This window comes from Notolepis coatsorum (assembly GCF_963971535.1).
Source record: "Notolepis coatsorum genome assembly, chromosome: 4".
NCBI lineage: Eukaryota > Metazoa > Chordata > Actinopteri > Aulopiformes > Paralepididae > Notolepis > Notolepis coatsorum.
In genome coordinates this window covers 152,298,883-152,313,442 of record NC_140168.1, presented here as the reverse complement: position 1 = coordinate 152,313,442, position 14,560 = coordinate 152,298,883, and positions in this window count along the sequence as shown.

Below are 14,560 nucleotides of genomic sequence, written 5' to 3'. Positions count from 1 at the left end.
CGAAGAGAGAGTGAGATGTGTGTGTGTGTGTGTGTGTTTGTGTGTGTGTGTGTGTATGTGTGTGTGTGTCTGTGTGTGTGTGCGTCTGTGTACAGACGTGTATTGTATGTGTGTATTGTGTGTGTGTGTCTGTGTGTGTGCGTCTGTGTACAGACGTGTGTGTATTGTATGTGTGTATTGTGACACAGGGAATGTGTGTGTGTGTCGGTGTGTATGTCTGTGCGACTGTGTGTGTCTGTGTGTGTGTGTGTGTGTGTCTGTGTGACTGTGTGTGTCTGTGTGTGTGTGCTGTGTCTGTGTGTGTGCTGTGTATGTGTGTAAGAGAGAAAAGACACAAGATTAGAGCACACGATATGATGTACTGAAATGTCCATCTGCTATCTTGAGGCTGTTTTAAGAACATCAGCCAGACTGTCGCCCTAGTGTCTTTGAGCCCTGCTAGTTGACCTATATTAAACTAGTCAAGACTAACCCCTTTCCTACCTCCACCCTCGTATACACATTTTCCCCAACAACACCCTCACCCTGCATCCACATTTGCCAGAAATAAAACCATGTGGTCAAGATAACAGGCAGCAAACAGTAGGCTAACACACTGTTTGGCTTCACATTTCCTCAAAATGCTGACTCACTGTCTGCTTATACAGTAGCTTCTAGCTAGTTTTCATTCTTCCTCTGTTCAACAGGCACGCCATGATCGTGCCAGAGCATCAGCACTGGGCTCCAATGGAAGTCCAAAACTGGATATATATAGTTATCAAAGTGGCTTGCAATTCAAGATTATATTGTTGAAATCCAAAGATATAATAATAGCATAGATCAGAAGTGAATGCAAAGTGACTAGCTGGGTATTTGTTCCAGTTCAAGCTGTTTAAGGCAGCCCAGGGGTGACACCCCAGCTACCCTGGTGACAAAAGGCTGAGAAAAACACTTCTTGTCGTGATTGAGTGACCTTGGGTTTCTTGTGCTGTGAGAATTTGAAACAAAGATCACTATCACTCTGTAGATGTAAGAGACTTTGTAAAGACCATCCAACTTGTGCTAGCTTTCACAAAGACGTCCTGTCATTAAGCAGCACAGAGACTTAATAGCTGCTATAAAGTTTCCCTAATTACATCGTTAACGAGACCCACATGGCTCAGTCAGACTATTCTCTCCGCCTCAAATTAATTCCGCTCTAAACCACCTGATCCAAGCTTACCTTCCAGTTGTGAATGTATTTTTGTCCGTTCACTTGGTAAAAGTTCAAACGTGTTCAACTTGAACCTGCTAATGTGCAAGACTCACTGCTTCTCGTCCTACAGTAAGTGAGAGCGGCTAAGAGGATTCCAGCTGCTGTATGTGATGGATGGACTTCAAGCAGCATCGTATCTTGTCTGCGTTGTCCTCCTGCGTGCAGGGAAACTTGCCTTGGGCCAGAATGTTGGTGTGACCAAGTATTTTTACTCAAGTACTGTACTTAAGTACAATTTCGAGCTACTTGTACTTTACAGTACGTGATTATTTTCATTTTAGGGAACTGTCGTAATCATAAAAGGTGTCCTACTGTCTTTGTGGTTAAGAATGGCAGTTATGTCCTAACAGGATGTTCACCAAGGTGGTATGAGTCGGTTAGAAATGGTTGTGCAGACAGGACAATTCTGTCCTCAGGGCCACTTACAGATGGCTTACCTGAAGGAAAGTAACAAACCATAAAGATAATTGCATTTACTGATTCAGGACGGTTGACCACCAAACGGCCCTAAGGATATAGCTTTTAAGACAAGTAGAAGACTGATGAAGTCAAAGAATGACTAGGACTGTTTAAAATAAGCATTGGAGGAAATTACGAGAGCCATGGAATAGAGGAACTGGGTTAATAATTACCAGCTGTGGTTGTAAGCAGAACTACTGAAATGATTGGAACTACTCTGATAAAGTCTTTTCAGTTATACAGAAGGTACAAATGATAACAAAAGAAGCAATGTGTTTGTTTATGAAAGCTACCAAACAATATATATGTGTCTATTTGAAATTTATGAGTGTACTGTTTTAATCAGGATAAAACTAATCTCCTCTAAATACGGGGAAGGGAAGTGTCTAGAACGAGTCCCCCAGTTACCAAACTGGCCACAGAACTGTGATTGGCTGAGCACTTGCAAGCGTCATGCAAAATGACGTGGGCAAGAGGCGGGCTGAGTTGGTTTTAAAAGAACGATACAGGAGGATGGAGACAGAGAAGAACAGACGAATGAGAGAGGATGAAGAAGATTTAACAACGCAACATCCCAATCGAGATGAAGATTCCTGCTCTACTGCTGCTGAGGCCTGCTTAAGAACTTTTTGTTAGACAAATATCAGCACTTGTAAAACCAATACTTTTTATTAGAAATAGACTAAGTATACCATGTCATAGCCGGTATGCTGAAGTTCTCACAGAGTGCAGTTTTGAGAAGAAAACCTTGTTTGAAGGCCGCTTTGAAAGTGTGGGCCACTTTGAAATAAACAACTTCTCGCAATTGAGTGCTCCAAGACCATCGTTGTGACTCTTCATTATACAGACCTACACTTGCATCTTCGGCCGGTGGCCAACCACACAACCAGAGACACTCTTAAAATATACGACAATAATGGTGCTCGTGACTGAAGCCCAGATCGGAAAGATGACCGGATCCAAGCAGCTGAACAGAACCTTCAATTGATGCTTAGGTGAGTGATAGGACAGAATGGTGTTTATAGAGGGGACTGGATCAGCTGGTCTGATCGTACGACTGGGAAAAGAGCGGGGGTTTGCGATGGGAAATGTGGTGGCAGCAGTGGGACGAGTGGGAAATCGGCCGCTGTGTCTAGAGCGAACGAGGGGGCGGGAGTCATTTAACGCTGTCAACAAAGCAGTCTTAAATCAGGCCCTGCTGCCGAGCCTGTTAGACAGAGCGGGGATGGGAGCACGTTTGTACAGTGCGTCGTTTGCGTATTGCAATTCAATCATTGTTTAGGGAAAGCTTAGGGCGAGTGGCGTTATGAGAGAGACAGGTTGGATAGTTAGGGTCAGATGAGCGAATTCGGAGTGTATTTTTTATTTTGTAAAACGAGCAAACGACGATGGGATAAACGGCATAGATTGCATAAACCATCCCCTCTGCCGGTGGTCTAAGGACTTCCTCTCTGACCGCCCCCAGAGGGTCAGGATAGGCCCCCACACCTCCACAGCCATCAGCCTCAGCACCGGATCCCCCCAGGGCTGCGTGCTGAGTCCCCTTTTCTACTCCATTTATACACACGACTTCACCGCAGTCCACCCCAGCAACACCATCATCAAGTTCGCTGGCGACACCACCGTGGTGGGCTGCATCACAAAAGGCGACGAGACCGCGTATCGCGATGAAATAGAGCAGCTGTCAGCCCTGTGCAAAGATAACAACCTACAGCTGAATAAGCTAAAGACCCAGGAGATTATCGTGGACTACAGGAGGAAGAAGACCGACATACAGCCCCTGTACATCGACGGGGGATGTGTGGAGAGAGTCTCGGTCATCAAGTTCCTGGGTGTCCACCTGGAGGATGACCTGACCTGGAGAATCAACACCACGGCGATAGTGAAAAAGGCACAGCAGAGACTCTACTTCCTGAGGATACTGAGAAACTACCACCTCAGACAAGACCTGCTTGTGTCTTTTTACCACTGCTCCGTGGAAAGCATCCTCACCTACTGCATCAATGTGTGGTTCCTCAGCTGCACAGCCGCAGAGAGGAGGGCGCTCCAGAGGGTCGTCAACTCTGCCCAGAAGATTATCGGCTGCCCCCTCCCCTCACTGGAGGGACTATACAACTCCCGCTGCCTTAAAAAAGCAGTAAAAATACTGAAGGACCCACACCACCCGGGCAACAAGCACCTCGTGCGGCTGCGCTCGGGCAGGCGTTTCAGCGTCATGCCCACCCGGACTAACAGACTGAAGTTCAGTTTTTATCCCAGGGCCATATGTGCACTAAACTCAGCAAAATTTGAAAACAAGTCTCCCTTGCAGACCCCCCCCCCCCCCACGCACACGCACACAAATTAGGGATAGTGCAATTATCTTTTACACCCCCCCTGTTTATATTATGTTATTTATGCCTTACCCCTGTTTTTATATTTAATACTGTGTTTAGGACTGTGTTTTTATATTTTTACTAGCACCTAGGGTTGCATTTTAAATTTCGTTGTAACAACTGTAACAATGACAATAAAGTTCTATTCTATTCCATTCTATTCTATTCTATTCTATTCTATTTTATTCTATTCTATATTCTATTCTATTCTATTGTGGTGTCATGGAGCTGTATCCTGCGTTTAGGCTTATGGGATTTAATATTAAGGTTCGTCAATGATTGAAGACAACGTGCTACGGATGAATTAGAAATCGGCAAATTAGGAGTGAGGTGTTTAAATTACTTGATTCGACCGAGAGTGTTCTAGTGAATACAAATTAAAGTGACGATTTTAGGGGAAAGTATTTCTCTGACACAAAGACGTTTGTTATTTAATCAGCGCCGAGATTCAGTAGGGTAAGGACGGCATTTCTAATTAGCTCGGTATGTTAAGAATGATACGCCAATGTTTAAATATTTTAGAGTATATCACAGGCAACGTCCGGTCTGTGGTTGCGCAAGTAGGGATGAATATGATGAACTTGTTCCGAGACGTTTTAAACCAGAGAGGTTTTGACACCGTATTGACCCAGGAACGGTGCTGGCTAACAAGTTAGCTGTGAAAATAGCCGTGTTAAAATAGGTATGATGGAGGAAGCGTGCAAAGTTATAATTATACATAGTGGGAGATATGGTGCAGATAACGTGGGGTTCGTTCACAAATTGGTGGGGCAATTCTGGCGAGATTAAATGCGGCAATAATGGGATCTATATCGTTTTTGTGCTACTGGAGGACTTCCTGGTCCACAGGAGCATTTGTAAACACAGATGCCGGAAGTAGCTGGCGGTGGACGTGGAATAGAAAATCAAACTTGGGCATGCGCGGGGCAAGGCTGGTTTATATTCGTTTTGAACAAAGGATTAAGCGCTTATTAATGTTGGATGATCGACTGCGTGGTGGCGCTGAGGTGCACGTAGTGCTGAGGAGCTCGAGCTACTTTTATCTTGTGGGATAAATATTGTGTTGTAGACTGTGTGGCTGTGACGAGGGCGGGCCATACTTTTTTTTTGGAAAATCAATCGAGTGGGGTGTCTAAAATATGTGTTTTTTTGTGGGGAATTCAAATATGGGATTTTTTTTTTTTTTTTTTACCTTTGACCAGTCAGCTGGTTCTTTTAGCGTTTATCGCTTTTTCTGGTCAAGTATGACCGACAGAAACAGGTTGAATGGGGTAAAGATGGGGGGAAGACACTCTGAGAAAATACGGCAAGTCCGGGAGTCGAACTCGTGTACCCCAGATCCGTGACGCGCACGGTTGTCCCCGACGCCGAAATAGCGTCCAAGGTACGCGGTGAGCTACTGGAGCTCCCCGGGATTATTTTTCTAATCGGATAACTCCTACCTACATTGTTTTGGATTTCAAAATGGCCGATTTGACAATGTTTCACCCCTTGGCCATACATGGATGCCAACATGAATCTGAAGGAAATCCTAACATGCAAGGTGTTTAAATGATGTGTTTCTTAATGGGGAATTCAAATATGAGTTCATTTTTGGGATAGGATAACTCTAACCTACATCATTTTGGATTTCAAAATGGCAGATTTTACCATTTTTCACCCCTTGGCCATACATGGATGCCAACATGAATCTGAAGGAAATCCTAACATGCAAGGTGTCTAAATGATGTGTTTCCTAATGGGGAATTCAAATATGAGGTAATTTTTTGGATAGGATAAATATAACCTGCATAATTTTGGATTTCAAAATGGCTGATTTTACCATTTGAACCCATTGGTATTGTATTACAAAATTGCAAAGATAAAAAATATATGGGAAATCATTTATAATGACAAAGCCATCAAATTTATTAACAAGTGAACTGTATAATGTATATAACTGGATACAACTCCAAAGATCAATAATAATAATACTAACAATAATAAATTGTATTTTTAATGCACACAAACACCTAAGTGCTAAATCTCGATCTCCTGACTTCTTGAACTTTGCCAGGTTCCAATATCTTGATTGGACTCATTCTTGGATGGCAAGATCTCCTACTGTACTGCTTTAGCCACCAACCTACAAACACAAACTTAAAGTCAACGTCAGCCATAAATAGGTGAGCTCTTTCCAGAACTACTCAGCAGAAACCTCTGTAACCATTTTAACAAACGTCTCAATGTATTGAGAAAATCCATGGGGCTCCATCAATCCTCTATCTTCTTAAAACATTGGAAAGGCAGGGGATGGAAAAGAATGCAGAGAAAAGGAGAAGGGGCAAAGAAGAAAGCTTTGCAGCAGCAGACAAGGTTGCCAGGAAGGATGTTGAGAGCTTCCTTACAGTCCCTGAAGTTGAGCTCATTCCTGAAACTGACCCTGCAGCTTCAGCAAAGCTACGGAAAAATTATGATGAGATTCCAAACATCGCCCTTGCTAGTGTAAGGTATGGCATAGGTCTAAGGCCAACTGCAGCTATAGCAACTGCAGCTCTGATTGATGCAGGACTCATCTTAGAAGATGACACAAGTAAAGTGATTGATAAGAACAAGGTTAAGAGAGCACAAGAAAAGTTGATGCAAGAGCTGGGGGAAGAGTTTGAGGAGAAGTGCAGGGAGGGGGGGGGGATCTCCTGTATCCTCTTTGATGGGCGGATTGACATGACCAATGTGATGATGGAAGCTGAGGGCAGTGACCAATCTTTTCCTGCAAAGATCAAGGAAGAACACTATAGTGTTGCTAGTGAGCCTGGCAGCAACTATCTGTTCCACTTTACACCAGAGAAAGCAACTAAAGAGGAGTCCCATGCAGAGAAGATTGCTAAGGTCCTGTTTGCCTGGCTGAAAGAGAGAGGTTCTGATAAGACCTTGTGGGCCATTGAAGGAGACTCGACCAATGTCAACACTGGAGTGAAGGCAGGTGTAATGCGGAAGCTGGAGCTGCACCTGGGGAGAAAGCTGGTCTGGTTGGTGTGCAACCTGCACACTGGTGAACTTCCACTGCGCCGTCTCATTGTTGAAGTTGATGGGGCTACTCTGTCAGACAACAAATTGTCTGGGCCAATAGGACAGCTCCTTGATTCTGTTACAGACTTGGAGATCAATCCTAACTTCACCAGGATCTTTCTTGGCCCTCCGCTGATCAAGCTGCCTGAGAAGATCATTCAAGATCTCTCAACGATCAACACTATGGCTATAAGCTGGTCTGTGCAATCAGGGATGGAGTGGTTTCTGCAAGGCTGGCTCTGCTGGAGATTGGACCGGTAAACCACAGCCGCTGGCTCACCACAGCAAACAGACTCCTCAGGCTCTGGGTGTCAAAGCATCAACTTAAAAGAAAGAACCTGAATAATCTACAATGCATTGTGGAATTCATCATTGGAGTGTATTATCCATGTTGGTTCAACATGAAGGTCAAGCACTCCTGGATCGAAGGGCCTAGGCACATCCTGTTTCAGCTGGACTGCCTCGAGTCTCAGAGGAAGGAGGTGCTGGATGTTGTGATGCCAACTGTGAGAAGATCTGCTTGGTATGCCCACAGTGAAGCCATCCTCCAAACACTGCTGTGCTCTGAGGATCAAAAAGAGAGAATTGAGGGGGTGGAGAGAATCCTGGCCATCAGGGGAGAGGGGGATCCAGACACTCAGCTGGGAGACTCCTGTGTCAGGATCAGAAGAACACCTCACATCAATAGTGACGCTTCCAGCATTGGTGGCTTAATCAGCTGGTCAGAAGATTTGTCAGAGCCACCTCTCACCTGCTCCCTAAGCACCTCCGAGGTGAAGAACTTAATCAACACCCCCATGGAGGTTCTCGACTGGCCTTGCCACACACAAAGCATCGAGAGGGTTGTTAAAATGGTGACTGAGGCCTCTGCTAAGTACTTTTCACAAGAAAAAAGGGATGGAGGGATCAGGGCTCAGGAGACCAGCAGGAGGCTGATGTCCAAGAATGAATCCAAGCAGGACTTGTGCAACCTGATCAAATTTAAGAAGATAGAGGATTGATGGAGCCCCATGGATTTTCTCAATACATTGAGACGTTTGTTTAAATGGTTACAGAGGTTTCTGCTGAGTAGTTCTGGAAAGAGCTCACCTATTTATGGCTGACGTTGACTTTAAGTTTGTGTTTGTAGGTTGGTGGCTAAAGCAGTACAGTAGGAGATCTTGCCATCCAAGAATGAGTCCAATCAAGATATTGGAACCTGGCAAAGTTCAAGAAGTCAGGAGATCGAGATTTAGCACTTAGGTGTTTGTGTGCATTACAAATACAATTTATTATTGTTAGTATTATTATTGTTGATCTTTTGAGTTGTATCCAGTTATATACAGTTCATTTGTTAATACATTTGATGGCTTTGTCATTATAAATGATTTCCCATATATTTTTTATCTTTGCAATTTTGTAATACAATACCAATGGGTTCAAATGGTAAAATCAGCCATCTTGAAATCCAAGATTATCCAGGTTATATTTATCCTATCCCAAAAATTACCTCATATTTGAATTCCCCATTAAGAAACACATCATTTAGACACCTTGCATGTTAGGATTTCCTTCAGATTCATGTTGGCATCCATGTATGGCCAAGGGGTGAAAAATTGTCAAATCGGCCATTTTGAAATACAAAACAATGTAGGTAGGAGTTATCCGATTAGAAAAATAATCCCATATTTGAATTCCCCACAAAAAAACACATATTTTAGACACCCCACTCGATTGATTTTCCAAAAAAAAAAAAAGTATGGCCCGCCGTGACGTTCTGAACATGTATGATGGTTTGGGGGATCAGTAATGGATATCCCTGGTGTGTATGTAAGCTGTAGTTGTATTGTTTATGGATGTGTTGTAATGTTTTTGTGTGTCGCCGGGCGGAGAGGATTACGTGCATGACGGCCGTGATAGGGGCGTCTGGTGTTTGTGACGTCGTCACGTTGTAGTCGGTTCCGGCCAGGCTGTGTAGTTATTTTCACCATGGGCATTATATTTTAATGGTGGGCGATGTTTAATTTACGTATGGCCATGTATAGGCACACACTTAGGTTTAGATGGATAGTTGTCGTATATCTCCTATGTTGGCCGTCGTTGCTAAAAACAGCTGGTCGGCATGAGACCAGTATTTTTTCTCCCTTAAGCTACGGCCACAGGGGGCTTTTCAACCTGGTGACCATGATGCATATAATACAGTTATGGACTAATACACTCAAAGCATTCATGTCATACAGATGTTTGGGACAGCGATGAGGGCTCCTGATTAAATTGATAATACGGCATAGTGTACTATTAGTTTTTACATACATGTTTATATCGGCCAGTTATACAAGCTTTTAATATTGTGTCCCTATTAGACACATGTTTTTCATCTAGGTATATACCAATCTCTGTATCAGACATGTACATTTTCATTTAAGCACACTGTCTATTAGGGGATGTCAATAGTGAATACAAGGAGTGAGCAGAGTAACTTGTGTTTGACAAGTAACTAAGTTGAACAAATATGCATCGCTGCAACATTAGTTCTGTACTCACAGCAAAGAGCTATAAGTGCTGCTCTGTTTTGTACCGTTTGCAATATATTTTTCAGTTTATTCATCGTTACATTTGACCATACTGCAGGACAGGGGTCAGGATCTGACAGAACCAGAGCTTGACTTACCTATTGGATAGGATATAGTGGTAACAAATGTGCGCATCTTTTAACAGATAGATATCCCTCTTCCCATTTTTACTACTATATTGTTTATATGGTGTGGCCGTGACAATTCACTGTCTGATGTTACTCCTAGGAGTTTAGTCGCCTGGACGCGTGAACACTTAAGGCAACTAACATGTGCTTCCGCACTGCTCTGAAAATAGGCTGCTCGCGGAAATGTAATGTTATGTTCGAATCCGTAGAATACATATTTCTCAAAACAGGATATTTATCAAAACAACTACCAGATTCACTCATAACGTTATTTCGCGTTATGAGTGACTCGCAACGTTATATAATGTTATTTCGCGTTTTATTCATAACGTTATTTCGCGCGACAACGCAGCCCAGCTGTCAGAAACTGTACATTGAGGGGGTTTGAATCACTGTACATTGAGGGGGTGCGAATCACTGTTTACACTCCCCACAACTGTACATTGTAACGTTATATAACGCAACGTTATATGCTGTTATTTCGCATTTTATTCATAACGTTATTTCACGTGACAACACAGCACAGCTGTCAGAAACTGCACATTGAGCGGGTTTGAATCACTGTACATTGAGGGGGTGCGAATCACTGTTTACACTACACGCGCCTTACTGTACCATGTTCTATATATAGAACCTCATCTCATGCACCGGTTTGAATCAAAGCCCTATCGAACATACGCAAGCTCTACTGTCTTTAACTATAAGCGTTTACACTCCCCACTTACTGTACCATGTTCTACATATAGAACCTCATCTCATGCACCGGTTTGAATCAAAGCCCTATCGAACGTACGCAAGCTCTACTGTCTTTAACTATAAGCATTTACACTCCCCACTTACTGTACCATGTTCTACATACACTGTGTGCTGTTGTAGCCACCGGGTAAATCGTGATTTTTTTATTAGTTTGTCATGACAAACCAATTATAATCCAACATATGTGTAAAGGCACAACATATTCCAGTTAACGGTATATTTTTTTAATGATTCGTTACGGCGCAATCAATATTTCCATGCGTTCGGTACCTCCATGTTTTGGGGGTATTCATCAGAAAAATCGGATCCGGGATTCGGCTCCCATCAGTCGGGCAAGAACTGCAGGTTTTCAGCCTCTCTCCTCTCTCCTGGAGCTTAAGGGGGAGCCGCGCTCGGCCAATCAGAGAAACGCGGAAGGCGCTCGGCCAATCAGAAGAGAGACGCTAGATAACTTTTTAAATTGTATTGCTATATTTGTTATGGTTTGTAAACAACCCCAACAGCACGACACAGACAGGTAGTTCAGAGTTAGCCAAAAACTATTGGCGTATTTATTTACAACCGAAAAGAGCAAAAAAAACTACATAAAGCATTCAGGGTGAATGTCCTTAAGCAGAGTAGGCTCTGCGGCTCTGCAGCTCGGCCCAGAGCAGAGTTGGCTCTGTGGCGCTGCGGCCCTGGCTCTGCAGCTTATTGTATATCCACTCAGGGAGGAACAGAGAAAAAGAGAATGTCAATAAACGAACGTAGGGATTACGAGGCAGTCCAGTAATAAAGCAGAGTCCAGTACTAACACAAAAGCGACATTTCTTCAGTGTTTACGAAACACACAAAAAACAGAAAGAAGGTTTTGAGTCCAGGAAAAAACGAGGAAAAAACAGAGCATCAAAAATATACTTCCAAAACTCACCAAGGGGCAAAGTGAGATACGAGGCACGGATCCACGGAGGCAGAGAGGGGCATCAGCGGCGACTTCCAAGGGCGTACTGGAGAAACAACGGAGAACAACACGGGAGGAACAAGCAGCAGGTGGTGATGAGCAAAACGACCCGATACTGAACGTTCAGAAACCCCGAGTATATAAGGGCTCCTTTCGAGCTGATTTGAAACTCCCTTCAGGTGCGTGAAGGTAATTGGTACCTGGAAGCGTGCGGTACTGGGCCAGCCCTCACAGTACCCCCCCCCTCCACGGGAGCGACCTGCCCGGCCTCGGCTTCCCCAGATGGGAACGATGGAAGTCGGTGATCAGGGCGGGATCCTTGATGAGCTGGCGGGAGACCAGGCTCTGTTCCTCAGGACCGTATCCCTCCCAGTCCACCAGATACTGGAACCCCCGTCCTCGGTGTCGGATGTCCATGAGCTGGCGGACCTTCCACTGGGGGTGTCCGTCCACCATCTCGGGACGAGGCGGATCTGGGGCAGGAAGCATCAGGGGACTGAGAGAGACAGGCTTCACTCGGGACACATGAAATACAGGATGAATGTGCATGGACGTTGGAAGCTTAAGACTGGCTGCCGTGGGACTGAGCACCTTCCGGATCTCGAAAGGGCCGACGAACCGGGGGTTAAGCTTCTTGGCGGTGGATTGAAGCGGGAGATCCTTGGAGGACAACCATACCCTCTGCCCAGGTTGGTAAGTCGGCGCAGGGATCCGGCGTCGGTTAGCTCCCCGACTGGCGCGCTCCGATGCCCGGAGCAGCGCAGTCCTGGTGATCTCCCAGACACGACGACACCGGTCGAGATGATCCTGCACGGAGGGAACTGCCACTTCCGACTCCTGTGCAGAGAAAAGAGGGGGTTGGTAGCCCAGAGATACCTCGAGCGGCGAGAGGCCGGTGGCGGAGCTGACCAGGGAGTTGATGGCGTACTCGACCCAGGGGAGGAACCGGCTCCAGGAAGCAGGTCTCTTGGCGGCAACACACCGGAGAGCAGACTCCACGCTCTGGTTCATTCTCTCAGTCTGTCCGTTAGTCTGTGGATGGTAACCAGACGAAAGACTAACAGTGGCCCCCAATCCCTTGCAAAAGGCCCGCCATACCTGGGAAGTGAACTGGGGCCCCCGGTCCAAGACGACGTCCTGGGGAAAACCATGGAGGCGGAACACGTGGCTCGTCAGGAGGTCCGCTGTCTCGGAAGCCGATGGAAGTTTGGGAAAGGCCACGAGGTGAACCCCCTTGCTGAAACGATCCACCACTGTCAGAAGGACTGTGTTTCCCATGGAAGGTGGAAGGCCAGTGACGAAGTCCAACGCCACATGGGACCAAGGGCGGCTCGGAATGGGAAGTGGCTGTAGTAGACCGGAGGGTGCCTGGTGAGAGGCCTTGCTGTGGGCGCAGACCGTGCAGGCCAGTACGAACTCCCTGACATCGTTCCTCATGGTGGGCCACCAGAACCGACGAGCCAGGAAGGAGTAGGTGCGGTGGACGCCGGGGTGGCAGGCAAACGGCTGGTATGGCCCCATTGGAGAACCCGGGACCGGACTGAGTCGGGGACGAAGAGGTGACGATAAGGTACGTTGCTTGGAGCGGGATGGAAACGTAAGGCACGCCTGACCACGGTCTCGATGCCCAAGGTGACCACTCCCACCACCCTGACCTCAGGTAGGATGGGAGTCGGATCCTCAGTGGTTGGAGCCCCCTTGGAGTGTAACCGGGACAGAGAGTCGGCATTCGTGTTGCGGGACCCAGGGCGAAAGGTCAAAGAGAAGTCGAACCGACTGAGGAAGCTGGCCCACCTTGCTTGCCGGCCGCTGAGGCGCTTGGATGCACGGGTGTACGTCAAGTTCTTATGGTCTGTCCAAATGGTGAACGGTTCCTCGGCCCCCTCCAGTCAATGACGCCACTCCTCCAAGGCAGCCACTACCGCTAGCAGCTCCCGATTTCCAATGTCATAGTTTCTCTCAGCAGGAAGGAAACAACGAGAGTAGAAGGCGCACGGATGGACCTTCTGGTCCGTCGCCGACCGCTGAGACAGGATAGCCCCAAGTCCAGTATCCGAGGCGTCCACCTCCACAATGAACTGCTTCTTGGGGTCTGGGTGGAGCAAGACCGGGGCGGTGGTGAATCTCTTCTTGAGGGAACAGAACGCAGCACAGGCCACTGGAGACCAGTCAAATGGCAGGGAGGGAGAGGTCAGCCTGGTAAGCGGTTCCGCCACTTGGCTGTAGTTCCGGATGAACCTCCGGTAAAAGTTTGCGAAACCAAGGAAGCTTTGTAGCTCCTTCCGAGAGGAGGGCTCCGGCCACTCCTCCACAGCCTGGATCTTGCGGGGGTCGGCTCGGGTGTGGCCACTCTCCACGATGAAGCCAAGGTAATTGACGGAGTTGGAGTGGAAACGGCACTTCTCTGCCTTAACAAAGAGCCGGTTGTGGAGAAGGCGCTCAAGTACTCGGCGGACATGCCGGACATGTTCCTCGAGAGTCTTGGAGAAGATGAGGATATCGTCAAGGTAGACCACCACAAACTCCTCAAGCATGTCACGGAGGACGTCGTTCATGAGCGCCTGGAATACCGTCGGAGCGTTTGTGAGGCCGAACGGCATCACCAGATACTCATAATGACCCCTGGGAGTCTTGAAGGCGGTCCTCCACTCGTCGCCCTCTCGGATACGGACCAGATGGTAGGCACTCCGGAGGTCCAGTTTAGTGAAGACGGTAGCCTGGGTGAAGGGCTCGAAGGTGGAGTTCATGAGAGGAAGAGGATACTTGTTCTTGATGGTGATCTCGTTGAGTTGGCGATAGTCAATGCAGGGCCGGAGATCTCCGTCCTTCTTCCCAACAAAAAAGAAGCCGGCCGCCACCGGGGAGGACGAGGGCCGAATGAGGCCTGCTGCCAAGGACTCAGAGATGTACTCCTCCATCGCTGCCTTCTCAGGGACAGTCAGACTGTAAAGGCGGCTGCCAGGAAGGGGAGCCCCAGAGCGGAGGTCGATTGCACAGTCGTAAGGCCGATGAGGAGGAAGGGCCTGAGCCCGGGACTTGCTGAACACCTCCCCGAGGTCGTGGTACTC